The following is a 22919-nucleotide window of genomic DNA, read 5'->3' as shown; positions in this document are numbered from 1 at the left end:
GTTTAAGCCAAAAGGCTGAAGCATCTCCCCGTCGGGGAATCGAACCCCGGTCTCCCGTGTGACAGGCGGGGATACTCACCACTATACTAACGACGAAGACCCTGTGGCTTCACAGGACTCTCTGCTCCACCTTCCTGAAGCTTCCACTTCAGGGCTTAGGCTGCTTGTCTTCAGGTGCTTCAACATTTAGGGTTAGGTGAGGGGAAGATGTTATTTATTGTGCTTAAAGTGCTAAAAGATCAACCAAACATAGTAAAAACCAGTGTAATAACATAATAATAACATAATAGTAACAGTGTAATAACAAAGTAATAACAGTGTAATAACAAAGTAATAACAGTGTAATAACAAAGTAATAACAGTGTAGAAAATCAAATAATGAGGAAAAAATAAAATTGCAAAGGCAAAAGAGTGAGGGGTCAAAGGGGAAAATCTCAACCTTAATTGGGGAACAGGAAGGGAATTGGGAACATGTAAATGTAAATGTACATTTTAGGGTTGTGGAACTGGAAGCAGGCAGGACCCTGGAGTGGGGTTGGGGTTAGGCCTAGAGAGGCCTAGAGACCACCCACTCCCGTCTGCCTGGGGACCAAGGCTCCGCCCCTTATTTCCACCTGGCCATTCCTTATGCAAAACTTATGACTTTAAATGTCAATTTGCAGTTTTTGAAGCACTCTGCTTAGCTGTCCATGTAAAGTTTGTCATCTGGTTTACCTTAGTTACCCTTTCCTGGGACACTTGGAAGGATTGAAGAGGGTTTTCTTGCCTGCAGCACCCACCCTGGCAGTCAGCGCTTGGGCTGAGGTGGGGGGTTATATGCTGAGGTGAGACGCTTCTAGGATGTGCTCGCTACGGCAGCACACCTACTAAAATTGGATCGATACAGAGAAGATTAGCATGGCCCGTGCGCAAAGGAAAGTTACGGTTCTGCGCACGGCCGCCTGCCTACCGTTTTCCTAGACCTAGCCCCACAGCTCTGCCTAAAATTGGATTAAATGATGCCCTCTAAGTATTTATCCCGAATAAATGTAGTGAAAAATGGGACGCAAGGCCGTTTGCAGCCATACAAATGAGACAAATAAGACACACGTGTCAATCAAAGGGTACACAGACGACCGGTTAAAGTGCCAGTGTTGATTTCTCCCATCAGAGCTTTTATGAACATGCTTTTTATGCCAATTGTCTATTTGTAATTGTAATAAATGTTCATTTGTTTGTTGTTTATTAAAGCATGGCTTTATTTCAACCAGCTTTTATAGTGTGTTCATTTATTAATTGTTTATTAAAGCATGGCTTTATTTCAACCAGCTTTTATGGTGATTTTTGTCCTTCACAAAAACAGACAGAGTATTTAAGCAACTAATGTTTATTTTTATTAAAGACAATTGTTTTTATGAGAAAACTATACATACTGAAGTGGTTGCTGAGAGGAGGAGAGACTGGAAGAGGGGACCACTTAACACACAATGGGACAGAGCGGTTGCGCTTTAAACACAAAATACACCGATTTACACTTCAAATTTCAGTACATTATTTATATCACAGCAACCCAAGGGTCTTGCAAAGATACCTACGTTTTCAGATTTTAATTTGATGCATTATTTCGAACGTGAGAGGCCTCTTTAGGAGGCTACACAATCTGTGCCCATTCATTTCAATGCATTCTTATGGAAATCGCAGTTACACTTTAAACATAAAGTTTGTATATTTACGCTTCGAATTTCGCTACAGCATTTACATCACAGCCACCCAAGGGTCTTACGAAGATAACTACGTTTTCAGATTTTAATATTATGCATTTTTCCAAACGCGAGAGCTTTCGTTAGGAGGCTACACAATCTGTGCCCATTCATTTCAATGCATTCGCGGTTACACTTTAAACATAAAGTTCGTATATTTACACTTCGAATTTCGCTACAGCATTTACATCACTGCTAAAGTTGTCCGACCACAGACAAAAAACATAACTTACGTGTTGTTTAGATATGAGGAACTTTTACTGTGAGCCGTGAAAAGTAGAGTGTCTAGAGCGGGAGAGACGACAGTAAACTTCAACTCAAAACTTCGCGCTGGGGAATTCAGCCAATCACGGACCAGAATGTAATAGAACAAGCCAATGAAAACATGCAAGGTTTGTTGTAAAGGCGGGACATGCAAATAAGACAAGCCAATGACGGGCCAGACAAATGAGACACAGATAAGACACAGGTAAGGAGCGTGATGTAAATGCTGTAGCGCAAGGATGACACGCAAATTCGTGAAGCGTTCCATATTTTGGTTAGGGTTTGGTTAAGGGTCAGGGTTGTGGGTCCGAAAGCAGACAGGACCCTAAAATTAGGCCTAAGGTCACTGAAAACATGGTCAAGGTCCCCCCTCATCTACCTTTCTGCCTTCTAATGACAAACCAGGCCAAGAGGGATAGGGTTGGGGCTAGGGCTGAGGAACCGGAAGCTGGCAGGACCATAGAGTGGGTATCGAACGAGGCCTAGGGTTGCTGAATAGACATCCACCGTCACCCATGTGCCTCCTTCACATTTCAGTGAAAGTTAAATCCAGGAGGGCAAGGGGCTCTACGTGGGTTTGGTTTACTGTACCTGATGGACCCTCACTCTCGGTTCCATGGTGTAATGGTTAGCACTCTGGACTTTGAATCCAGCGATCCGAGTTCAAATCTCGGTGGAACCTCCGCTTGGCCTTGGCAGCAGCGTTTTACGGCTTTTCGGTTACTCACTGCCACAAACTTCACTGCACCTGGCAGGTGCTCTGATTCTCACACTGCAATTGCCACCTCTGGAAAACCTGTGAGCAGCCCTCCATCAGGCGGTGCAAGCATTGGTGGTTCAGTGGTAGAATTCTCGCCTGCCACGCGGGAGGCCCGGGTTCGATTCCCGGCCAATGCATCTCTAGACTTTTCCTGCTCCCATTCCAACATAAAGGTCAGGGTTTAAGCCAAAAGGCTGAAGCATCTCCCCGTCGGGGAATCGAACCCCGGTCTCCCGCGTGACAGGCGGGGATACTCACCACTATACTAACGAGGAAGACCCTGTGGCTTCACAGGACTCTCTGCTCCACCTTCCTGAAGCTTCCACTTCAGGGCTTAGGCTGCTTGTCTTCAGGTGCTTCAACATTTAGGGTTAGGTGAGGGGAAGATGTTATTTATTGTGCTTAAAGTGCTAAAAGATCAACCAAACAGAGTAAAAACCAGTGTAATAACATAATAATAACATAATAGTAACAGTGTAATAACAAAGTAATAACAGTGTAATAACAAAGTAATAACAGTGTAGAAAATCAAATAATGAGGAAAAAATAAAATTGCAAAGGCAAAAGAGTGAGGGGTCAAAGGGGAAAATCTCAACCTTAATTGGGGAACAGGAAGGGAATTGGGAACATGTAAATGTAAATGTACATTTTAGGGTTGTGGAACTGGAAGCAGGCAGGACCCTGGAGTGGGGTTGGGGTTAGGCCTAACCCCACTCCCGTCTGCCTGGGGACCAAGGCTCCGCCCCTTATTTCCACCTGGCCATTCCTTATGCAAAACTTATGACTTTAAATGTCAATTTGCAGTTTTTGAAGCACTCTGCTTAGCTGTCCATGTAAAGTTTGTCATCTGGTTTACCTTAGTTACCCTTTCCTGGGACACTTGGAAGGATTGAAGAGGGTTTTCTTGCCTGCAGCACCCACCCTGGCAGTCAGCGCTTGGGCTGAGGTGGGGGGTTATATGCTGAGGTGAGACGCTTCTAGGATGTGCTCGCTACGGCAGCACACCTACTAAAATTGGATCGATACAGAGAAGATTAGCATGGCCCCTGCGCAAAGGAAACTTACGGTTCTGCGATGTTGGCCCCGACGGCGGCGAATGCCACCGTCCCGTGCGCGGGAGCGCACGGCCGCCTGCCTACCGTTTTCCTAGACCTAGCCCCACAGCCCTGCCTAAAATTGGATTAAACGATGCCCTCTAAGTATTTATCCCGAATAAATGTAGTGAAAAATGGGACGCAAGGCCGTTTGCAGCCATACAAATGAGACAAATAAGACACACGTGTCAATCAAAGGGTACACAGACGACCGGTTAAAGGGCCAGTGTTGATTTCTCCCATCAGAGCTTTTATGAACATGCTTTTTATGCCAATTGTCTATCTGTAATTGTAATAAATGTTCATTTGTTTGTTGTTTATTAAAGCATGGCTTTATTTCAACCAGCTTTTATAGTGTGTTCATTTATTAATTGTTTATTAAAGCATGGCTTTATTTCAACCAGCTTTTATGGTGATTTTTGTCCTTCACAAAAACAGACAGTATTTAAGCAACTAATGTTTATTTTTATTAAAGGCAATTGTTTTTATAAGAAAACTATACATACTGAAGTGGTTGCTGAGAGGAGGAGAGACTGGAAGAGGGGACCACTTAACACACAATGGGACAGAGCGGTTGCGCTTTAAACACAAAATACACCGATTTACACTTCAAATTTCAGTACATTATTTATATCACAGCAACCCAAGGGTCTTGCAAAGATACCTACGTTTTCAGATTTTAATTTGATGCATTATTTCGAACGTGAGAGGCCTCTTTAGGAGACTGTGTTTTCCATTAATTCCTATGGGAAACGATGGCGGTTACACTTTAAACATAAAGTTTGTATATTTACGCTTCGAATATCGCTACAGCATTTATATCACAGCTACCCAAGGGTCTTACGAAGATAACTACGTTTTCAGATTTTAATTTGATGCATTATTTCGAACGTGAGAGGCCTCTTTAGGAGGCTACACAATCTGTGCCCATTCATTTCAATGCATTCTTATGGAAATCGCAGTTACACTTTAAACATAAAGTTTGTATATTTACGCTTCGAATTTCGCTACAGCATTTACATCACAGCCACCCAAGGGTCTTACGAAGATAACTACGTTTTCAGATTTTAATATTATGCATTATTCCGAATTTGAGAGGTCTCGTTAGGAGACTGTGTTTTCCATTCATTCCTATGGGAAACGATGGCGGTTACACTTTAAACATAAAGTTTGTATATTTACGCTTTGAATATCGCTACAGCATTTATATCACAGCTACCCAAGGGTCTTACGAAGATAACTACGTTTTCAGATTTTAATCTTATGCATTTTTCCAAACGCGAGAGCTTTCGTTAGGAGGCTACACAATCTGTGCCCATTCATCTCAATGCATTCTTATGGAAATAACAGTTACACTTCAAACATCAAATTTGTATATTTACGCTTCGAATTTCGCTACAGCATTTATATCACAGCTACCCAAGGGTCTTACGAAGATAACTACGTTTTCAGATTTTAATTTGATGCATTATTTCGAACGTGAGAGGCCTCTTTAGGAGGCTACACAATCTGTGCCCATTCATTTCAATGCATTCTTATGGAAATCGCAGTTACACTTTAAACATAAAGTTTGTATATTTACGCTTCGAATTTCGCTACAGCGTTTACATCACAGCCACCCAAGGGTCTTACGAAGATAACTACGTTTTCAGATTTTAATATTATGCATTATTCCGATTTTGAGAGGTCTCGTTAGGAGACTGTGTTTTCCATTCATTCCTATGGGAAACGATCGCAGTTCCACTTTAAACATACAATTTGTATATTTACGCTTCGAATTTCGCTACAACATTTATATCACAGCTATCCAAGGGTCTTACGAAGATAACTACGTTTTCAGATTTTAATATCATGCATTTTTCCAAACGTGAGAGCTTTCGTTAGGAGGCTACACAATCTGTGCCCATTCATTTCAATGCATTCGCGGTTACACTTTAAACATAAAGTTCGTATATTTACACTTCGAATTTCGCTACAGCATTTACATCACTGCTAAAGTTGTCCGACCACAGACAAAAAACATAACTTACGTGTTGTTTAGATATGAGGAACTTTTACTGTGAGCCGTGAAAAGTAGAGTGTCTAGAGCGGGAGAGACGACAGTAAACTTCAACTCTAAACTTCGCGCTGGGGAATTCAGCCAATCACGGACCAGAATGTAATAGAACAAGCCAATGAAAACATGCAAGGTTTGTTGTAAAGGCGGGACATGCAAATAAGACAAGCCAATGACGGGCCAGACAAATGAGACACAGATAAGACACAGGTAAAGAGCATAAGCCGATCCCGGAAGCGCAAGGATGACACGCAAATTCGTGAAGCGTTCCATATTTTGGTTAGGGTTTGGTTAAGGGTCAGGGTTGTGGGTCCGAAAGCAGACAGGACCCTAAAATTAGGCCTAAGGTCACTGAAAACATGGTCAAGGTCCCCCCTCATCTACCTTTCTGCCTTCTAATGACAAACCAGGCCAAGAGGGATAGGGTTGGGGCTAGGGCTGAGGAACCGGAAGCTGGCAGGACCATAGAGTGGGTATCGAATGAGGCCTAGGGTTGCTGAATAGACATCCACCGTCACCCATGTGCCTCCTTCACATTTCAGTGAAAGTTAAATCCAGGAGGGCAAGGGGCTCTACGTGGGTTTGGTTTACTGTACCTGATGGACCCTCACTCTTGGTTCCATGGTGTAATGGTTAGCACTCTGGACTTTGAATCCAGCGATCCGAGTTCAAATCTCGGTGGAACCTCCGCTTGGCCTTGGCAGCAGCGTTTTACGGCTTTTCGGTTACTCACTGCCACAAACTTCACTGCACCTGGCAGGTGCTCTGATTCTCACACTGCAATTGCCACCTCTGGAAAACCTGTGAGCAGCCCTCCATCAGGCGGTGCAAGCATTGGTGGTTCAGTGGTAGAATTCTCGCCTGCCACGCGGGAGGCCCGGGTTCGATTCCCGGCCAATGCATCTCTAGACTTTTCCTGCTCCCATTCCAACATAAAGGTCAGGGTTTAAGCCAAAAGGCTGAAGCATCTCCCCGTCGGGGAATCGAACCCCGGTCTCCCGCGTGACAGGCGGGGATACTCACCACTATACTAACGAGGAAGACCCTGTGGTTTCACAGGACTCTCTGCTCCACCTTCCTGAAGCTTCCACTTCAGGGCTTAGGCTGCTTGTCTTCAGGTGCTTCAACATTTAGGGTTAGGTGAGGGGAAGATGTTATTTATTGTGCTTAAAGTGCTAAAAGATCAACCAAACAGAGTAAAAACCAGTGTAATAACATAATAATAACATAATAGTAACAGTGTAATAACAAAGTAATAACAGTGTAATAACAAAGTAATAACAGTGTAATAACAAAGTAATAACAGTGTAGAAAATCAAATAATGAGGAAAAAATAAAATTGCAAAGGCAAAAGAGTGAGGGGTCAAAGGGGAAAATCTCAACCTTAATTGGGGAACAGGAAGGGAATTGGGAACATGTAAATGTAAATGTACATTTTAGGGTTGTGGAACTGGAAGCAGGCAGGACCCTGGAGTGGGGTTGGGGTTAGGCCTAACCCCACTCCCGTCTGCCTGGGGACCAAGGCTCCGCCCCTTATTTCCACCTGGCCATTCCTTATGCAAAACTTATGACTTTAAATGTCAATTTGCAGTTTTTGAAGCACTCTGCTTAGCTGTCCATGTAAAGTTTGTCATCTGGTTTACCTTAGTTACCCTTTCCTGGGACACTTGGAAGGATTGAAGAGGGTTTTCTTGCCTGCAGCACCCACCCTGGCAGTCAGCGCTTGGGCTGAGGTGGGGGGTTATATGCTGAGGTGAGACGCTTCTAGGATGTGCTCGCTACGGCAGCACACCTACTAAAATTGGATCGATACAGAGAAGATTAGCATGGCCCCTGCGCAAAGGAAACTTACGGTTCTGCGATGTTGGCCCCGACGGCGGCGAATGCCACCGTCCCGTGCGCGGGAGCGCACGGCCGCCTGCCTACCGTTTTCCTAGACCTAGCCCCACAGCCCTGCCTAAAATTGGATTAAACGATGCCCTCTAAGTATTTATCCCGAATAAATGTAGTGAAAAATGGGACGCAAGGCCGTTTGCAGCCATACAAATGAGACAAATAAGACACACGTGTCAATCAAAGGGTACACAGACGACGGTTAAAGGGCCAGTGTTGATTTCTCCCATCAGAGCTTTTATGAACATGCTTTTTATGCCAATTGTCTATCTGTAATTGTAATAAATGTTCATTTGTTTGTTGTTTATTAAAGCATGGCTTTATTTCAACCAGCTTTTATAGTGTGTTCATTTATTAATTGTTTATTAAAGCATGGCTTTATTTCAACCAGCTTTTATGGTGATTTTTGTCCTTCACAAAAACAGACAGTATTTAAGCAACTAATGTTTATTTTTATTAAAGGCAATTGTTTTTATAAGAAAATTATACATACTGAAGTGGTTGCTGAGAGGAGGAGAGACTGGAAGAGGGGACCACTTAACACACAATGGGACAGAGCGGTTGCGCTTTAAACACAAAATACACCGATTTACACTTCAAATTTCAGTACATTATTTATATCACAGCAACCCAAGGGTCTTGCAAAGATACCTACGTTTTCAGATTTTAATTTGATGCATTATTTCGAACGTGAGAGGCCTCTTTAGGAGACTGTGTTTTCCATTAATTCCTATGGGAAACGATGGCGGTTACACTTTAAACATAAAGTTTGTATATTTACGCTTCGAATATCGCTACAGCATTTATATCACAGCTACCCAAGGGTCTTACGAAGATAACTACGTTTTCAGATTTTAATTTGATGCATTATTTCGAACGTGAGAGGCCTCTTTAGGAGGCTACACAATCTGTGCCCATTCATTTCAATGCATTCTTATGGAAATCGCAGTTACACTTTAAACATAAAGTTTGTATATTTACGCTTCGAATTTCGCTACAGCGTTTACATCACAGCCACCCAAGGGTCTTACGAAGATAACTACGTTTTCAGATTTTAATATTATGCATTATTCCGATTTTGAGAGGTCTCGTTAGGAGACTGTGTTTTCCATTCATTCCTATGGGAAACGATCGCAGTTCCACTTTAAACATACAATTTGTATATTTACGCTTCGAATTTCGCTACAACATTTATATCACAGCTATCCAAGGGTCTTACGAAGATAACTACGTTTTCAGATTTTAATATCATGCATTTTTCCAAACGTGAGAGCTTTCGTTAGGAGGCTACACAATCTGTGCCCATTCATTTCAATGCATTCGCGGTTACACTTTAAACATAAAGTTCGTATATTTACACTTCGAATTTCGCTACAGCATTTACATCACTGCTAAAGTTGTCCGACCACAGACAAAAAACATAACTTACGTGTTGTTTAGATATGAGGAACTTTTACTGTGAGCCGTGAAAAGTAGAGTGTCTAGAGCGGGAGAGACGACAGTAAACTTCAACTCTAAACTTCGCGCTGGGGAATTCAGCCAATCACGGACCAGAATGTAATAGAACAAGCCAATGAAAACATGCAAGGTTTGTTGTAAAGGCGGGACATGCAAATAAGACAAGCCAATGACGGGCCAGACAAATGAGACACAGATAAGACACAGGTAAAGAGCATAAGCCTATCCCGGAAGCGCAAGGATGACACGCAAATTCGTGAAGCGTTCCATATTTTGGTTAGGGTTTGGTTAAGGGTCAGGGTTGTGGGTCCGAAAGCAGACAGGACCCTAAAATTAGGCCTAAGGTCGCTGAAAACATGGTCAAGGTCCCCCCTCATCTACCTTTCTGCCTTCTAATGACAAACCAGGCCAAGAGGGATAGGGTTGGGGCTAGGGCTGAGGAACCGGAAGCTGGCAGGACCATAGAGTGGGTATCGAATGAGGCCTAGGGTTGCTGAATAGACATCCACCGTCACCCATGTGCCTCCTTCACATTTCAGTGAAAGTTAAATCCAGGAGGGCAAGGGGCTCTACGTGGGTTTGGTTTACTGTACCTGATGGACCCTCACTCTCGGTTCCATGGTGTAATGGTTAGCACTCTGGACTTTGAATCCAGCGATCCGAGTTCAAATCTCGGTGGAACCTCCGCTTGGCCTTGGCAGCAGCGTTTTACGGCTTTTCGGTTACTCACTGCCACAAACTTCACTGCACCTGGCAGGTGCTCTGATTCTCACACTGCAATTGCCACCTCTGGAAAACCTGTGAGCAGCCCTCCATCAGGCGGTGCAAGCATTGGTGGTTCAGTGGTAGAATTCTCGCCTGCCACGCGGGAGGCCCGGGTTCGATTCCCGGCCAATGCATCTCTAGACTTTTCCTGCTCCCATTCCAACATAAAGGTCAGGGTTTAAGCCAAAAGGCTGAAGCATCTCCCCGTCGGGGAATCGAACCCCGGTCTCCCGCGTGACAGGCGGGGATACTCACCACTATACTAACGAGGAAGACCCTGTGGCTTCACAGGACTCTCTGCTCCACCTTCCTGAAGCTTCCACTTCAGGGCTTAGGCTGCTTGTCTTCAGGTGCTTCAACATTTAGGGTTAGGTGAGGGGAAGATGTTATTTATTGTGCTTAAAGTGCTAAAAGATCAACCAAACATAGTAAAAACCAGTGTAATAACATAATAATAACATAATAGTAACAGTGTAATAACAAAGTAATAACAGTGTAATAACAAAGTAATAACAGTGTAATAACAAAGTAATAACAGTGTAGAAAATCAAATAATGAGGAAAAAATAAAATTGCAAAGGCAAAAGAGTGAGGGGTCAAAGGGGAAAATCTCAACCTTAATTGGGGAACAGGAAGGGAATTGGGAACATGTAAATGTAAATGTACATTTTAGGGTTGTGGAACTGGAAGCAGGCAGGACCCTGGAGTGGGGTTGGGGTTAGGCCTAGAGAGGCCTAGAGACCACCCACTCCCGTCTGCCTGGGGACCAAGGCTCCGCCCCTTATTTCCACCTGGCCATTCCTTATGCAAAACTTATGACTTTAAATGTCAATTTGCAGTTTTTGAAGCACTCTGCTTAGCTGTCCATGTAAAGTTTGTCATCTGGTTTACCTTAGTTACCCTTTCCTGGGACACTTGGAAGGATTGAAGAGGGTTTTCTTGCCTGCAGCACCCACCCTGGCAGTCAGCGCTTGGGCTGAGGTGGGGGGTTATATGCTGAGGTGAGACGCTTCTAGGATGTGCTCGCTACGGCAGCACACCTACTAAAATTGGATCGATACAGAGAAGATTAGCATGGCCCGTGCGCAAAGGAAAGTTACGGTTCTGCGCACGGCCGCCTGCCTACCGTTTTCCTAGACCTAGCCCCACAGCTCTGCCTAAAATTGGATTAAATGATGCCCTCTAAGTATTTATCCCGAATAAATGTAGTGAAAAATGGGACGCAAGGCCGTTTGCAGCCATACAAATGAGACAAATAAGACACACGTGTCAATCAAAGGGTACACAGACGACCGGTTAAAGTGCCAGTGTTGATTTCTCCCATCAGAGCTTTTATGAACATGCTTTTTATGCCAATTGTCTATTTGTAATTGTAATAAATGTTCATTTGTTTGTTGTTTATTAAAGCATGGCTTTATTTCAACCAGCTTTTATAGTGTGTTCATTTATTAATTGTTTATTAAAGCATGGCTTTATTTCAACCAGCTTTTATGGTGATTTTTGTCCTTCACAAAAACAGACAGAGTATTTAAGCAACTAATGTTTATTTTTATTAAAGACAATTGTTTTTATGAGAAAACTATACATACTGAAGTGGTTGCTGAGAGGAGGAGAGACTGGAAGAGGGGACCACTTAACACACAATGGGACAGAGCGGTTGCGCTTTAAACACAAAATACACCGATTTACACTTCAAATTTCAGTACATTATTTATATCACAGCAACCCAAGGGTCTTGCAAAGATACCTACGTTTTCAGATTTTAATTTGATGCATTATTTCGAACGTGAGAGGCCTCTTTAGGAGGCTACACAATCTGTGCCCATTCATTTCAATGCATTCTTATGGAAATCGCAGTTACACTTTAAACATAAAGTTTGTATATTTACGCTTCGAATTTCGCTACAGCATTTACATCACAGCCACCCAAGGGTCTTACGAAGATAACTACGTTTTCAGATTTTAATATTATGCATTTTTCCAAACGCGAGAGCTTTCGTTAGGAGGCTACACAATCTGTGCCCATTCATTTCAATGCATTCGCGGTTACACTTTAAACATAAAGTTCGTATATTTACACTTCGAATTTCGCTACAGCATTTACATCACTGCTAAAGTTGTCCGACCACAGACAAAAAACATAACTTACGTGTTGTTTAGATATGAGGAACTTTTACTGTGAGCCGTGAAAAGTAGAGTGTCTAGAGCGGGAGAGACGACAGTAAACTTCAACTCAAAACTTCGCGCTGGGGAATTCAGCCAATCACGGACCAGAATGTAATAGAACAAGCCAATGAAAACATGCAAGGTTTGTTGTAAAGGCGGGACATGCAAATAAGACAAGCCAATGACGGGCCAGACAAATGAGACACAGATAAGACACAGGTAAGGAGCGTGATGTAAATGCTGTAGCGCAAGGATGACACGCAAATTCGTGAAGCGTTCCATATTTTGGTTAGGGTTTGGTTAAGGGTCAGGGTTGTGGGTCCGAAAGCAGACAGGACCCTAAAATTAGGCCTAAGGTCACTGAAAACATGGTCAAGGTCCCCCCTCATCTACCTTTCTGCCTTCTAATGACAAACCAGGCCAAGAGGGATAGGGTTGGGGCTAGGGCTGAGGAACCGGAAGCTGGCAGGACCATAGAGTGGGTATCGAACGAGGCCTAGGGTTGCTGAATAGACATCCACCGTCACCCATGTGCCTCCTTCACATTTCAGTGAAAGTTAAATCCAGGAGGGCAAGGGGCTCTACGTGGGTTTGGTTTACTGTACCTGATGGACCCTCACTCTCGGTTCCATGGTGTAATGGTTAGCACTCTGGACTTTGAATCCAGCGATCCGAGTTCAAATCTCGGTGGAACCTCCGCTTGGCCTTGGCAGCAGCGTTTTACGGCTTTTCGGTTACTCACTGCCACAAACTTCACTGCACCTGGCAGGTGCTCTGATTCTCACACTGCAATTGCCACCTCTGGAAAACCTGTGAGCAGCCCTCCATCAGGCGGTGCAAGCATTGGTGGTTCAGTGGTAGAATTCTCGCCTGCCACGCGGGAGGCCCGGGTTCGATTCCCGGCCAATGCATCTCTAGACTTTTCCTGCTCCCATTCCAACATAAAGGTCAGGGTTTAAGCCAAAAGGCTGAAGCATCTCCCCGTCGGGGAATCGAACCCCGGTCTCCCGCGTGACAGGCGGGGATACTCACCACTATACTAACGAGGAAGACCCTGTGGCTTCACAGGACTCTCTGCTCCACCTTCCTGAAGCTTCCACTTCAGGGCTTAGGCTGCTTGTCTTCAGGTGCTTCAACATTTAGGGTTAGGTGAGGGGAAGATGTTATTTATTGTGCTTAAAGTGCTAAAAGATCAACCAAACAGAGTAAAAACCAGTGTAATAACATAATAATAACATAATAGTAACAGTGTAATAACAAAGTAATAACAGTGTAATAACAAAGTAATAACAGTGTAGAAAATCAAATAATGAGGAAAAAATAAAATTGCAAAGGCAAAAGAGTGAGGGGTCAAAGGGGAAAATCTCAACCTTAATTGGGGAACAGGAAGGGAATTGGGAACATGTAAATGTAAATGTACATTTTAGGGTTGTGGAACTGGAAGCAGGCAGGACCCTGGAGTGGGGTTGGGGTTAGGCCTAACCCCACTCCCGTCTGCCTGGGGACCAAGGCTCCGCCCCTTATTTCCACCTGGCCATTCCTTATGCAAAACTTATGACTTTAAATGTCAATTTGCAGTTTTTGAAGCACTCTGCTTAGCTGTCCATGTAAAGTTTGTCATCTGGTTTACCTTAGTTACCCTTTCCTGGGACACTTGGAAGGATTGAAGAGGGTTTTCTTGCCTGCAGCACCCACCCTGGCAGTCAGCGCTTGGGCTGAGGTGGGGGGTTATATGCTGAGGTGAGACGCTTCTAGGATGTGCTCGCTACGGCAGCACACCTACTAAAATTGGATCGATACAGAGAAGATTAGCATGGCCCCTGCGCAAAGGAAACTTACGGTTCTGCGATGTTGGCCCCGACGGCGGCGAATGCCACCGTCCCGTGCGCGGGAGCGCACGGCCGCCTGCCTACCGTTTTCCTAGACCTAGCCCCACAGCCCTGCCTAAAATTGGATTAAACGATGCCCTCTAAGTATTTATCCCGAATAAATGTAGTGAAAAATGGGACGCAAGGCCGTTTGCAGCCATACAAATGAGACAAATAAGACACACGTGTCAATCAAAGGGTACACAGACGACCGGTTAAAGGGCCAGTGTTGATTTCTCCCATCAGAGCTTTTATGAACATGCTTTTTATGCCAATTGTCTATCTGTAATTGTAATAAATGTTCATTTGTTTGTTGTTTATTAAAGCATGGCTTTATTTCAACCAGCTTTTATAGTGTGTTCATTTATTAATTGTTTATTAAAGCATGGCTTTATTTCAACCAGCTTTTATGGTGATTTTTGTCCTTCACAAAAACAGACAGTATTTAAGCAACTAATGTTTATTTTTATTAAAGGCAATTGTTTTTATAAGAAAACTATACATACTGAAGTGGTTGCTGAGAGGAGGAGAGACTGGAAGAGGGGACCACTTAACACACAATGGGACAGAGCGGTTGCGCTTTAAACACAAAATACACCGATTTACACTTCAAATTTCAGTACATTATTTATATCACAGCAACCCAAGGGTCTTGCAAAGATACCTACGTTTTCAGATTTTAATTTGATGCATTATTTCGAACGTGAGAGGCCTCTTTAGGAGACTGTGTTTTCCATTAATTCCTATGGGAAACGATGGCGGTTACACTTTAAACATAAAGTTTGTATATTTACGCTTCGAATATCGCTACAGCATTTATATCACAGCTACCCAAGGGTCTTACGAAGATAACTACGTTTTCAGATTTTAATTTGATGCATTATTTCGAACGTGAGAGGCCTCTTTAGGAGGCTACACAATCTGTGCCCATTCATTTCAATGCATTCTTATGGAAATCGCAGTTACACTTTAAACATAAAGTTTGTATATTTACGCTTCGAATTTCGCTACAGCATTTACATCACAGCCACCCAAGGGTCTTACGAAGATAACTACGTTTTCAGATTTTAATATTATGCATTATTCCGAATTTGAGAGGTCTCGTTAGGAGACTGTGTTTTCCATTCATTCCTATGGGAAACGATGGCGGTTACACTTTAAACATAAAGTTTGTATATTTACGCTTTGAATATCGCTACAGCATTTATATCACAGCTACCCAAGGGTCTTACGAAGATAACTACGTTTTCAGATTTTAATCTTATGCATTTTTCCAAACGCGAGAGCTTTCGTTAGGAGGCTACACAATCTGTGCCCATTCATCTCAATGCATTCTTATGGAAATAACAGTTACACTTCAAACATCAAATTTGTATATTTACGCTTCGAATTTCGCTACAGCATTTATATCACAGCTACCCAAGGGTCTTACGAAGATAACTACGTTTTCAGATTTTAATTTGATGCATTATTTCGAACGTGAGAGGCCTCTTTAGGAGGCTACACAATCTGTGCCCATTCATTTCAATGCATTCTTATGGAAATCGCAGTTACACTTTAAACATAAAGTTTGTATATTTACGCTTCGAATTTCGCTACAGCGTTTACATCACAGCCACCCAAGGGTCTTACGAAGATAACTACGTTTTCAGATTTTAATATTATGCATTATTCCGATTTTGAGAGGTCTCGTTAGGAGACTGTGTTTTCCATTCATTCCTATGGGAAACGATCGCAGTTCCACTTTAAACATACAATTTGTATATTTACGCTTCGAATTTCGCTACAACATTTATATCACAGCTATCCAAGGGTCTTACGAAGATAACTACGTTTTCAGATTTTAATATCATGCATTTTTCCAAACGTGAGAGCTTTCGTTAGGAGGCTACACAATCTGTGCCCATTCATTTCAATGCATTCGCGGTTACACTTTAAACATAAAGTTCGTATATTTACACTTCGAATTTCGCTACAGCATTTACATCACTGCTAAAGTTGTCCGACCACAGACAAAAAACATAACTTACGTGTTGTTTAGATATGAGGAACTTTTACTGTGAGCCGTGAAAAGTAGAGTGTCTAGAGCGGGAGAGACGACAGTAAACTTCAACTCTAAACTTCGCGCTGGGGAATTCAGCCAATCACGGACCAGAATGTAATAGAACAAGCCAATGAAAACATGCAAGGTTTGTTGTAAAGGCGGGACATGCAAATAAGACAAGCCAATGACGGGCCAGACAAATGAGACACAGATAAGACACAGGTAAAGAGCATAAGCCGATCCCGGAAGCGCAAGGATGACACGCAAATTCGTGAAGCGTTCCATATTTTGGTTAGGGTTTGGTTAAGGGTCAGGGTTGTGGGTCCGAAAGCAGACAGGACCCTAAAATTAGGCCTAAGGTCACTGAAAACATGGTCAAGGTCCCCCCTCATCTACCTTTCTGCCTTCTAATGACAAACCAGGCCAAGAGGGATAGGGTTGGGGCTAGGGCTGAGGAACCGGAAGCTGGCAGGACCATAGAGTGGGTATCGAATGAGGCCTAGGGTTGCTGAATAGACATCCACCGTCACCCATGTGCCTCCTTCACATTTCAGTGAAAGTTAAATCCAGGAGGGCAAGGGGCTCTACGTGGGTTTGGTTTACTGTACCTGATGGACCCTCACTCTTGGTTCCATGGTGTAATGGTTAGCACTCTGGACTTTGAATCCAGCGATCCGAGTTCAAATCTCGGTGGAACCTCCGCTTGGCCTTGGCAGCAGCGTTTTACGGCTTTTCGGTTACTCACTGCCACAAACTTCACTGCACCTGGCAGGTGCTCTGATTCTCACACTGCAATTGCCACCTCTGGAAAACCTGTGAGCAGCCCTCCATCAGGCGGTGCAAGCATTGGTGGTTCAGTGGTAGAATTCTCGCCTGCCACGCGGGAGGCCCGGGTTCGATTCCCGGCCAATGCATCTCTAGACTTTTCCTGCTCCCATTCCAACATAAAGGTCAGGGTTTAAGCCAAAAGGCTGAAGCATCTCCCCGTCGGGGAATCGAACCCCGGTCTCCCGCGTGACAGGCGGGGATACTCACCACTATACTAACGAGGAAGACCCTGTGGTTTCACAGGACTCTCTGCTCCACCTTCCTGAAGCTTCCACTTCAGGGCTTAGGCTGCTTGTCTTCAGGTGCTTCAACATTTAGGGTTAGGTGAGGGGAAGATGTTATTTATTGTGCTTAAAGTGCTAAAAGATCAACCAAACAGAGTAAAAACCAGTGTAATAACATAATAATAACATAATAGTAACAGTGTAATAACAAAGTAATAACAGTGTAATAACAAAGTAATAACAGTGTAATAACAAAGTAATAACAGTGTAGAAAATCAAATAATGAGGAAAAAATAAAATTGCAAAGGCAAAAGAGTGAGGGGTCAAAGGGGAAAATCTCAACCTTAATTGGGGAACAGGAAGGGAATTGGGAACATGTAAATGTAAATGTACATTTTAGGGTTGTGGAACTGGAAGCAGGCAGGACCCTGGAGTGGGGTTGGGGTTAGGCCTAACCCCACTCCCGTCTGCCTGGGGACCAAGGCTCCGCCCCTTATTTCCACCTGGCCATTCCTTATGCAAAACTTATGACTTTAAATGTCAATTTGCAGTTTTTGAAGCACTCTGCTTAGCTGTCCATGTAAAGTTTGTCATCTGGTTTACCTTAGTTACCCTTTCCTGGGACACTTGGAAGGATTGAAGAGGGTTTTCTTGCCTGCAGCACCCACCCTGGCAGTCAGCGCTTGGGCTGAGGTGGGGGGTTATATGCTGAGGTGAGACGCTTCTAGGATGTGCTCGCTACGGCAGCACACCTACTAAAATTGGATCGATACAGAGAAGATTAGCATGGCCCCTGCGCAAAGGAAACTTACGGTTCTGCGATGTTGGCCCCGACGGCGGCGAATGCCACCGTCCCGTGCGCGGGAGCGCACGGCCGCCTGCCTACCGTTTTCCTAGACCTAGCCCCACAGCCCTGCCTAAAATTGGATTAAACGATGCCCTCTAAGTATTTATCCCGAATAAATGTAGTGAAAAATGGGACGCAAGGCCGTTTGCAGCCATACAAATGAGACAAATAAGACACACGTGTCAATCAAAGGGTACACAGACGACGGTTAAAGGGCCAGTGTTGATTTCTCCCATCAGAGCTTTTATGAACATGCTTTTTATGCCAATTGTCTATCTGTAATTGTAATAAATGTTCATTTGTTTGTTGTTTATTAAAGCATGGCTTTATTTCAACCAGCTTTTATAGTGTGTTCATTTATTAATTGTTTATTAAAGCATGGCTTTATTTCAACCAGCTTTTATGGTGATTTTTGTCCTTCACAAAAACAGACAGTATTTAAGCAACTAATGTTTATTTTTATTAAAGGCAATTGTTTTTATAAGAAAATTATACATACTGAAGTGGTTGCTGAGAGGAGGAGAGACTGGAAGAGGGGACCACTTAACACACAATGGGACAGAGCGGTTGCGCTTTAAACACAAAATACACCGATTTACACTTCAAATTTCAGTACATTATTTATATCACAGCAACCCAAGGGTCTTGCAAAGATACCTACGTTTTCAGATTTTAATTTGATGCATTATTTCGAACGTGAGAGGCCTCTTTAGGAGACTGTGTTTTCCATTAATTCCTATGGGAAACGATGGCGGTTACACTTTAAACATAAAGTTTGTATATTTACGCTTCGAATATCGCTACAGCATTTATATCACAGCTACCCAAGGGTCTTACGAAGATAACTACGTTTTCAGATTTTAATTTGATGCATTATTTCGAACGTGAGAGGCCTCTTTAGGAGGCTACACAATCTGTGCCCATTCATTTCAATGCATTCTTATGGAAATCGCAGTTACACTTTAAACATAAAGTTTGTATATTTACGCTTCGAATTTCGCTACAGCGTTTACATCACAGCCACCCAAGGGTCTTACGAAGATAACTACGTTTTCAGATTTTAATATTATGCATTATTCCGATTTTGAGAGGTCTCGTTAGGAGACTGTGTTTTCCATTCATTCCTATGGGAAACGATCGCAGTTCCACTTTAAACATACAATTTGTATATTTACGCTTCGAATTTCGCTACAACATTTATATCACAGCTATCCAAGGGTCTTACGAAGATAACTACGTTTTCAGATTTTAATATCATGCATTTTTCCAAACGTGAGAGCTTTCGTTAGGAGGCTACACAATCTGTGCCCATTCATTTCAATGCATTCGCGGTTACACTTTAAACATAAAGTTCGTATATTTACACTTCGAATTTCGCTACAGCATTTACATCACTGCTAAAGTTGTCCGACCACAGACAAAAAACATAACTTACGTGTTGTTTAGATATGAGGAACTTTTACTGTGAGCCGTGAAAAGTAGAGTGTCTAGAGCGGGAGAGACGACAGTAAACTTCAACTCTAAACTTCGCGCTGGGGAATTCAGCCAATCACGGACCAGAATGTAATAGAACAAGCCAATGAAAACATGCAAGGTTTGTTGTAAAGGCGGGACATGCAAATAAGACAAGCCAATGACGGGCCAGACAAATGAGACACAGATAAGACACAGGTAAAGAGCATAAGCCTATCCCGGAAGCGCAAGGATGACACGCAAATTCGTGAAGCGTTCCATATTTTGGTTAGGGTTTGGTTAAGGGTCAGGGTTGTGGGTCCGAAAGCAGACAGGACCCTAAAATTAGGCCTAAGGTCGCTGAAAACATGGTCAAGGTCCCCCCTCATCTACCTTTCTGCCTTCTAATGACAAACCAGGCCAAGAGGGATAGGGTTGGGGCTAGGGCTGAGGAACCGGAAGCTGGCAGGACCATAGAGTGGGTATCGAATGAGGCCTAGGGTTGCTGAATAGACATCCACCGTCACCCATGTGCCTCCTTCACATTTCAGTGAAAGTTAAATCCAGGAGGGCAAGGGGCTCTACGTGGGTTTGGTTTACTGTACCTGATGGACCCTCACTCTCGGTTCCATGGTGTAATGGTTAGCACTCTGGACTTTGAATCCAGCGATCCGAGTTCAAATCTCGGTGGAACCTCCGCTTGGCCTTGGCAGCAGCGTTTTACGGCTTTTCGGTTACTCACTGCCACAAACTTCACTGCACCTGGCAGGTGCTCTGATTCTCACACTGCAATTGCCACCTCTGGAAAACCTGTGAGCAGCCCTCCATCAGGCGGTGCAAGCATTGGTGGTTCAGTGGTAGAATTCTCGCCTGCCACGCGGGAGGCCCGGGTTCGATTCCCGGCCAATGCATCTCTAGACTTTTCCTGCTCCCATTCCAACATAAAGGTCAGGGTTTAAGCCAAAAGGCTGAAGCATCTCCCCGTCGGGGAATCGAACCCCGGTCTCCCGCGTGACAGGCGGGGATACTCACCACTATACTAACGAGGAAGACCCTGTGGCTTCACAGGACTCTCTGCTCCACCTTCCTGAAGCTTCCACTTCAGGGCTTAGGCTGCTTGTCTTCAGGTGCTTCAACATTTAGGGTTAGGTGAGGGGAAGATGTTATTTATTGTGCTTAAAGTGCTAAAAGATCAACCAAACAGAGTAAAAACCAGTGTAATAACATAATAATAACATAATAGTAACAGTGTAATAACAAAGTAATAACAGTGTAATAACAAAGTAATAACAGTGTAGAAAATCAAATAATGAGGAAAAAATAAAATTGCAAAGGCAAAAGAGTGAGGGGTCAAAGGGGAAAATCTCAACCTTAATTGGGGAACAGGAAGGGAATTGGGAACATGTAAATGTAAATGTACATTTTAGGGTTGTGGAACTGGAAGCAGGCAGGACCCTGGAGTGGGGTTGGGGTTAGGCCTAACCCCACTCCCGTCTGCCTGGGGACCAAGGCTCCGCCCCTTATTTCCACCTGGCCATTCCTTATGCAAAACTTATGACTTTAAATGTCAATTTGCAGTTTTTGAAGCACTCTGCTTAGCTGTCCATGTAAAGTTTGTCATCTGGTTTACCTTAGTTACCCTTTCCTGGGACACTTGGAAGGATTGAAGAGGGTTTTCTTGCCTGCAGCACCCACCCTGGCAGTCAGCGCTTGGGCTGAGGTGGGGGGTTATATGCTGAGGTGAGACGCTTCTAGGATGTGCTCGCTACGGCAGCACACCTACTAAAATTGGATCGATACAGAGAAGATTAGCATGGCCCCTGCGCGAAGGAAACTTACGGTTCTGCGATGTTGGCCCCGACGGCGGCGAATGCCACCGTCCCGTGCGCGGGAGCGCACGGCCGCCTGCCTACCGTTTTCCTAGACCTAGCCCCACAGCCCTGCCTAAAATTGGATTAAATGATGCCCTCTAAGTATTTATCCCGAATAAATGTAGTGAAAAATGGGACGCAAGGCCGTTTGCAGCCATACAAATGAGACAAATAAGACACACGTGTCAATCAAAGGGTACACAGACAACCGGAGGAAACTTACGGTTCTGCGATGTTGGCCCCGACGGCGGCGAATGCCACCGTCCCGTGCGCGGGAGCGCACGGCCGCCTGCCTACCGTTTTCCTAGACCTAGCCCCACAGCCCTGCCTAAAATTGGATTAAATGATGCCCTCTAAGTATTTATCCCGAATAAATGTAGTGAAAAATGGGACGCAAGGCCGTTTGCAGCCATACAAATGAGACAAATAAGACACACGTGTCAATCAAAGGGTACACAGACGACCGGTTAAAGGGCCAGTGTTGATTTCTCCCATCAGAGCTTTTATGAACATGCTTTTTATGCCAATTGTCTATCTGTAATTGTAATAAATGTTCATTTGTTTGTTGTTTATTAAAGCATGGCTTTATTTCAACCAGCTTTTATAGTGTGTTCATTTATTAATTGTTTATTAAAGCATGGCTTTATTTCAACCAGCTTTTATGGTGATTTTTGTCCTTCACAAAAACAGACAGAGTATTTAAGCAACTAATGTTTATTTTTATTAAAGACAATTGTTTTTATAAGAAAACTATACATACTGAAGTGGTTGCTGAGAGGAGGAGAGACTGGAAGAGGGGACCACTTAACACACAATGGGACAGAGCGGTTGCGCTTTAAACACAAAATACACCGATTTACACTTCAAATTTCAGTACATTATTTATATCACAGCAACCCAAGGGTCTTGCAAAGATACCTACGTTTTCAGATTTTAATTTGATGCATTATTTCGAACGTGAGAGGCCTCTTTAGGAGACTGTGTTTTCCATTAATTCCTATGGGAAACGATGGCGGTTACACTTTAAACATAAAGTTTGTATATTTACGCTTCGAATATCGCTACAGCATTTATATCACAGCTACCCAAGGGTCTTACGAAGATAACTACGTTTTCAGATTTTAATTTGATGCATTATTTCGAACGTGAGAGGCCTCTTTAGGAGGCTACACAATCTGTGCCCATTCATTTCAATGCATTCTTATGGAAATCGCAGTTACACTTTAAACATAAAGTTTGTATATTTACGCTTCGAATTTCGCTACAGCATTTACACCACAGCCACCCAAGGGTCTTACGAAGATAACTACGTTTTCAGATTTTAATATTATGCATTATTCCGAATTTGAGAGGTCTCGTTAGGAGACTGTGTTTTCCATTCATTCCTATGGGAAACGATGGCGGTTACACTTTAAACATAAAGTTTGTATATTTACGCTTTGAATATCGCTACAGCATTTATATCACAGCTACCCAAGGGTCTTACGAAGATAACTACGTTTTCAGATTTTAATCTTATGCATTTTTCCAAACGCGAGAGCTTTCGTTAGGAGGCTACACAATCTGTGCCCATTCATTTCAATGCATTCGC

General features: G+C 43.4%; 18 non-coding genes and 7 pseudogenes across 18 annotated transcripts; 19 read left to right on the top strand and 6 right to left on the bottom strand.

Annotated features, from left to right (window-relative positions):
- The first annotated feature begins 842 nt into the window (after window positions 1-842).
- LOC143112960 (U6 spliceosomal RNA) lies at window positions 843-916 on the top strand (annotated as a pseudogene).
- A 1697-nt stretch (window positions 917-2613) lies between these two features.
- On the top strand, window positions 2614-2685 carry trnaq-uug (transfer RNA glutamine (anticodon UUG)). Its single transcript has one exon. It is a non-coding gene; the product is annotated as a tRNA-Gln (tRNA).
- Window positions 2686-2829: 144 nt separating this feature from the next.
- Window positions 2830-2900, top strand: trnag-gcc (transfer RNA glycine (anticodon GCC)). Its single transcript has one exon. It is a non-coding gene; the product is annotated as a tRNA-Gly (tRNA).
- Window positions 2901-2966: 66 nt separating this feature from the next.
- Window positions 2967-3038, bottom strand: trnad-guc (transfer RNA aspartic acid (anticodon GUC)). Its single transcript has one exon. It is a non-coding gene; the product is annotated as a tRNA-Asp (tRNA).
- Window positions 3039-3747: 709 nt separating this feature from the next.
- On the top strand, window positions 3748-3821 carry LOC143112955 (U6 spliceosomal RNA; annotated as a pseudogene).
- Window positions 3822-6528: 2707 nt separating this feature from the next.
- trnaq-uug (transfer RNA glutamine (anticodon UUG)) lies at window positions 6529-6600 on the top strand. Its single transcript has one exon. It is a non-coding gene; the product is annotated as a tRNA-Gln (tRNA).
- Window positions 6601-6744: 144 nt separating this feature from the next.
- trnag-gcc (transfer RNA glycine (anticodon GCC)) lies at window positions 6745-6815 on the top strand. The gene has a single exon. It is a non-coding gene; the product is annotated as a tRNA-Gly (tRNA).
- A 66-nt stretch (window positions 6816-6881) lies between these two features.
- On the bottom strand, window positions 6882-6953 carry trnad-guc (transfer RNA aspartic acid (anticodon GUC)). The gene has a single exon. It is a non-coding gene; the product is annotated as a tRNA-Asp (tRNA).
- A 731-nt stretch (window positions 6954-7684) lies between these two features.
- On the top strand, window positions 7685-7758 carry LOC143112954 (U6 spliceosomal RNA; annotated as a pseudogene).
- A 2118-nt stretch (window positions 7759-9876) lies between these two features.
- On the top strand, window positions 9877-9948 carry trnaq-uug (transfer RNA glutamine (anticodon UUG)). Its single transcript has one exon. It is a non-coding gene; the product is annotated as a tRNA-Gln (tRNA).
- Window positions 9949-10092: 144 nt separating this feature from the next.
- trnag-gcc (transfer RNA glycine (anticodon GCC)) lies at window positions 10093-10163 on the top strand. The gene has a single exon. It is a non-coding gene; the product is annotated as a tRNA-Gly (tRNA).
- Window positions 10164-10229: 66 nt separating this feature from the next.
- Window positions 10230-10301, bottom strand: trnad-guc (transfer RNA aspartic acid (anticodon GUC)). The gene has a single exon. It is a non-coding gene; the product is annotated as a tRNA-Asp (tRNA).
- A 746-nt stretch (window positions 10302-11047) lies between these two features.
- LOC143112959 (U6 spliceosomal RNA) lies at window positions 11048-11121 on the top strand (annotated as a pseudogene).
- A 1697-nt stretch (window positions 11122-12818) lies between these two features.
- Window positions 12819-12890, top strand: trnaq-uug (transfer RNA glutamine (anticodon UUG)). The gene has a single exon. It is a non-coding gene; the product is annotated as a tRNA-Gln (tRNA).
- Window positions 12891-13034: 144 nt separating this feature from the next.
- Window positions 13035-13105, top strand: trnag-gcc (transfer RNA glycine (anticodon GCC)). Its single transcript has one exon. It is a non-coding gene; the product is annotated as a tRNA-Gly (tRNA).
- A 66-nt stretch (window positions 13106-13171) lies between these two features.
- Window positions 13172-13243, bottom strand: trnad-guc (transfer RNA aspartic acid (anticodon GUC)). Its single transcript has one exon. It is a non-coding gene; the product is annotated as a tRNA-Asp (tRNA).
- A 709-nt stretch (window positions 13244-13952) lies between these two features.
- LOC143112953 (U6 spliceosomal RNA) lies at window positions 13953-14026 on the top strand (annotated as a pseudogene).
- A 2707-nt stretch (window positions 14027-16733) lies between these two features.
- On the top strand, window positions 16734-16805 carry trnaq-uug (transfer RNA glutamine (anticodon UUG)). Its single transcript has one exon. It is a non-coding gene; the product is annotated as a tRNA-Gln (tRNA).
- Window positions 16806-16949: 144 nt separating this feature from the next.
- On the top strand, window positions 16950-17020 carry trnag-gcc (transfer RNA glycine (anticodon GCC)). The gene has a single exon. It is a non-coding gene; the product is annotated as a tRNA-Gly (tRNA).
- A 66-nt stretch (window positions 17021-17086) lies between these two features.
- On the bottom strand, window positions 17087-17158 carry trnad-guc (transfer RNA aspartic acid (anticodon GUC)). The gene has a single exon. It is a non-coding gene; the product is annotated as a tRNA-Asp (tRNA).
- A 731-nt stretch (window positions 17159-17889) lies between these two features.
- Window positions 17890-17963, top strand: LOC143112952 (U6 spliceosomal RNA; annotated as a pseudogene).
- Window positions 17964-20081: 2118 nt separating this feature from the next.
- trnaq-uug (transfer RNA glutamine (anticodon UUG)) lies at window positions 20082-20153 on the top strand. The gene has a single exon. It is a non-coding gene; the product is annotated as a tRNA-Gln (tRNA).
- Window positions 20154-20297: 144 nt separating this feature from the next.
- trnag-gcc (transfer RNA glycine (anticodon GCC)) lies at window positions 20298-20368 on the top strand. The gene has a single exon. It is a non-coding gene; the product is annotated as a tRNA-Gly (tRNA).
- Window positions 20369-20434: 66 nt separating this feature from the next.
- Window positions 20435-20506, bottom strand: trnad-guc (transfer RNA aspartic acid (anticodon GUC)). The gene has a single exon. It is a non-coding gene; the product is annotated as a tRNA-Asp (tRNA).
- Window positions 20507-21215: 709 nt separating this feature from the next.
- LOC143112958 (U6 spliceosomal RNA) lies at window positions 21216-21289 on the top strand (annotated as a pseudogene).
- The last annotated feature ends 1630 nt before the right edge of the window (window positions 21290-22919 follow it).

This window comes from Alosa pseudoharengus, unplaced genomic scaffold (assembly GCF_046254945.1).
Source record: "Alosa pseudoharengus isolate Yale_2024_CS ecotype anadromous, Long Island Sound unplaced genomic scaffold, YU_APseudo_1.1 YU_APseudo_1.1_scf_8, whole genome shotgun sequence".
NCBI lineage: Eukaryota > Metazoa > Chordata > Actinopteri > Clupeiformes > Clupeidae > Alosa > Alosa pseudoharengus.
This window is presented reverse-complemented; position numbering and strand designations above follow the sequence as displayed.